The sequence below is a fragment of the Cetorhinus maximus genome, chromosome 16 (genome assembly GCF_964194155.1).
Source record: "Cetorhinus maximus chromosome 16, sCetMax3.hap1.1, whole genome shotgun sequence".
Taxonomy (NCBI): domain Eukaryota; kingdom Metazoa; phylum Chordata; class Chondrichthyes; order Lamniformes; family Cetorhinidae; genus Cetorhinus; species Cetorhinus maximus.
Window position 1 is genome coordinate 57,322,160 of NC_135894.1, and position 4,598 is coordinate 57,326,757.

The following is a 4,598-nucleotide window of genomic DNA, read 5'->3' on the forward strand; positions in this document are numbered from 1 at the left end:
CAGATCGCGGAGATCTCAGGGCCAATCATCTGACAGACATAGTTGACTGTCTCCCTTGACAGACGAAGCCTCCTTTGGCACTGCACCTCAGACATATTGAGGTAGCTGCTTCACCGCCTGTATACCCTGGCAGCGGGGTAATGGCGTCTTCTCCAGCCCCTTCCGCCTTGGACTACCTCTTGGCCCTGCACCCTTTGTGCCTGCGCCTGATCTCCGAAAGGTGGCTCCTCTGGAGGCTGAATGTGCAATCCTAGCCTCCTTCCCTGTCTAGCGCTCCCTTCCTCCTCAGAGGAGGTGCCCCCATTCCCATGTTAAGGGAAGGCTTCCTGAAACATGCAAGCCCAAAAATGATACCTCACTGCAAGGTGCTGACCTGAAGGTTGTGAGTCCAGACCAAGTAGCTGGTATGCGTTTTGAAGTATTGCAGATCACACAGGCAAGCATTAGTAACTTTGAAACATCAATATCTGACAGAGCACACTCGCGACGCCACTGAGCCCTCTTATCCTGCCGGTGGATGAGGTTTATACAAATGTATCCCACCCACCTCCCTGTTGCGCCCATGCGCCGACCCGAAGATTGTACATGCACCAAAAAATTACCATCAATTGGCACCTCTAGGGCCTTAAGTGGGTCTCAAGTGATTAAGCTAATTAATGGTGGGTGCGCATCGGAGATCATCGTACATCCGCCCAACTAAATATCGTGATAGTCAGGACACTCGCCCGACGTCATCGTGCGTCATTTTACACGTGTGTATGCAGGGCCCATCCCCGCACGCCAACAGGAAAATTCTGCCCCGTAAATACTATGGTACTTGCACATTGGGCAACCACAGTATCAGATTTTAGGGATACAATCCATGATCAAAGGATAACAAAGTTAAAAACAAAAACAGAAATACCTGGAAAAACTCAGCAGGTCCGGCAGCATTGGCGGAGAAGAACAAAGTTGACGTTTCGAGTCCTCATGACCCTTCAACAGAACTAAGTAGAGATAGGAAAGGGGTGAAATATAAGCTGGTTTACGGGGGGGGCGGGGGGGTGGAAGAAGGGGGGTGGTGTTGTTGGGACAGGCAAGCAGTGATAGGAGCAGATAACCAAAAGATGTCACAGACAAAAGAACAAAGAGTTGAAGGTGGTGATATTATCTAAAAGAATGTGCTAATTGGAGAGCAGGACGAGCAAGGTAGCTCTAGTGGGGGTGGGGTGAAATAAACCATGGGTGGAATACATTTAAAAATAATGGAAATAGGTGGGAAAAGAAAAATCTATATAAATTATTGGAAAAAACAAAAGGAAGGGGGAAGAAACAGAAAGTGGGTGGGGATGGGGGGAGGAAGTTCAAGATCTAAAGTTGTTGAACTCAATATTCAGTCCGGAAGGCTGTAAAGTGCCTAGTTGGAAGATGAGGTGCTGTTCCTCCAGTTTGCATTGAGCTTCATTGGAACAATGCAGCAAGCCAAGGACAGACATATGGGCAAGAGAGCAGGGTGGAGTGTTAAAATGGCAAGTGACAGGGGGGTCTGGGTAATGCTTATGGACAGACCAAAGGTGTTCTGCAAAGCAGTCGCCCAGTCTGCGTTTGGTCTCTCCAATGTAGAGGAAACCGCATTGGGAGCAACGAATGCAGTGGACTAAGTTGGGGGAAATGCAAGTGAAATGCTGCTTCACTTGAAAGGAGTGTTTGGGCCCTTGGACGGTGAGGAGAGAGGAAGTGAAGGGGCAGGTGTTGCATCTTTTGCATTTGCATGGGGAGGTGCCGTAGGTGGGGGTTGAAGAGTAGGGGGTGATGGAGGAATGGACCAGGGTGTCACGGAGGGAACGATCCCTACGGAATGCCGCCAGTGGGGGTGAAGGGAAGATGTGTTTGGTGGTGGCATCATGCTGGAGTTGGCGGAAATGGCGGAGGATGATCCTTTGAATGCGGAGGCTGGTGGGGTGATAAGTGAGGACAAGGGGGACCCTATCATGTTTCTGGGAGGGAGGAGAAGGCGTGAGGGCGGATGCGCGGGAGATGGGCCTGACACGGTTGAGGGCCCTGTCAACTACCGTGGGTGGAAAACCTCGGTTAAGGAAGAAGGAGGACATGTCAGAGGAACTGTTTTTGAAGATAGCATCATCAGAACAGATGCGACGGAGGCAAAGGAACTGAGAGAATGGGGTGGAGTCCTTACAGGAAGCGGGGTGTGAGGAGCTGTAGTCGAGGTAGCTGTGGGAGTCGGTAAGCTTGTAATGGATATTGGTGGACAGTCTATCACCAGAAATTGAGACAGAGAGGTCAAGGAAGGGAAGGGAAGTGTCAGAGATGGACCATGTGAAAATGATGGAGGGGTGGAGATTGGAAGCAAAATTAATAAATTTTTCCAGGTCCCGACGAGAGCATGAAGCAGCACCAAAGTAATCATCGATGTACCGGAGAAAGAGTTGTGGGAGGGGGCCAGAGTAGGACTGGAACAAGGAATGTTCCACATGCCCCATAAAGAGACAGGCATAGCTGGGGCCCATGCGGGTACCCATAGCCACATCTTTTATTTGGAGGAAGTGAGAGGAGTTAAAGGAGAAATTGTTCAATTTGAGAACAAGTTCAGCCAGACGGAGGAGAGTAGTGGTGGATGAGGATTGTTCGGGCCTCTGTTCGAGGAAGAAGCTGAGAGCCCTCAGACCATCCTGGTGGGGGATGGAGGTGTAGAGGGATTGGACATCCATGGTGAAGAGGAGGCTGTTGGGGCCAGGGAACTGGAAATTGTTGATGTGACGTTAGGTGTCAGAGGAATCACGGATGTAGGTGGGAAGGGACTAGACAAAGGGAGAAAGAAGGGAGTCAAGATAGCGAGAAATGAGCTCCGTGGGGCAGGAACAGGCTGACACGATCGGTCTGCCGGGACAGTTCTGTTTGTGGATTTTGGGTAGGAGGTAGAAGCGGGCCGTCCGAGGTTGGGCGACTATCAGGTTGGAAGCTGTGGGAGGAAGATCTCCAGAGGAGATGAGGTCAGTGACAGTCCTGGAAACAATGGCTTGATGTTCAGTGGTGGGGTCATAGTCCAGGGAGAGGTAGGAGGAAGTGTCTCCGAGTTGACGCTCAGCCTCCGCGAGGTAGAGGTCAGTGCGCCAGACAACAACAGCACCACCCTTGTCAGCGGGTTTGATGACATTGTTAGGGTTGGACCTGAGAGAACGGAGTGCAGTAAGTTCAGAGAGAGACAGGTTAGAATGGGTGAGAGGAGCAGAGGAATTGAGATGACTAATGTCACGCCGACAGTTCTCAATGAAAAGATCAAGAGAAGGTAAGAATCCAGAGGGAGGAGTCCAGGTGGAGGGAGAATATTGGAGGTGGGTAAAAGGATCCGTTGAACGGGGAGAGGACTCCTGCCGAAAGAAGTGAGCATGGAGACGAAGATGGCGGAAGAAGAGTTCAGCATCGTGCCGAGCCCGAAATTCATTGAGATGAGGGCGTAAGGGTATGAAACTAAGTCCTTTGCTGAGCACTGAACGTTCAGCATCGGAGAGGGGAAGGTCAGGGGGTATAGTGAATACACAGCCGGGACTGGGATTGGAAGATGGGGTGGGGACGGAGGGACAGGCAGGGGTGGAGGGTCCTAGATGTGTGTTGGTGTCGATGAGTTGTTGGAGCTTGCGTTCCTTAGCACTTAAGAGAAAGAGAAAAAGTTTCTTGTTGAGGCATCAGATGAGACGAAGAATAAAATGAAACTGGTGGCACGCGCAGCTTTGAAAAAGGGTGCAGCGGTGCTGCTGGAGGGAGAGGTCGAGTGTGTTCATATGGCAGCACATGGCACTGCGTGTGAATCTCAGAATGCAACGGTTAACAAAGTTAACAAAGTTAAGTTCGTTCTTATAAAGTGGCAGGTTTCAAATGTTTTCCTCCATGGACCACTTAAATGAGCAAAAGATCCTGTGGACCACTTGCCGGTCCTAGCCCACACACTTCCACTTACCAGCACAGAAAATTTCATCAGGATCAATGGGAACTTATAGAAACTATAAATATTTTGCGGCTTTACTCTACTAATTGTAATAAGGCATTTAATTTTTAAAAATGCACATAAAAGTAAATTACTAATTCATGCCAGAAGAAAGTATAGACATTTTCACATTATACAAGGGAACATGTGTATTTGTAACATGCTAATATGTTATAAAATCATCACAATAATCTTCTTCTGAGAAACGATTAGTTAACTTACATTTATACTAATCAAACAAAATCAATAGTAACATGAATCTTGCTGATAAAAGTACATTATTGTTTCTCTCACTTATGACTACTTGCGCTGCACACACAGGAGCTAATCTGGTTGTGTGATGTTATCCAAGCAGTGGAGAATGAGGGTTCTGACTTGTTCTCATATGGCCTCAGTCGTCATGTTGCACGTCAGTGACTTGCATTTTGGACCAGCCCACAAGCCTCCTAGAGGATCCTCACGGACCACACACTGTTATAAGGGAAGATGAGAGGGCAAGATAACTAAATAGTAACTTCCTAAATCATGATGGGTCTTAATAAATTTGATGCAGCCAAATTGTTCATGTTGTCAAATATTTAAAAAATTAAGAGTAACATGGGAATTTAAAGGGAAG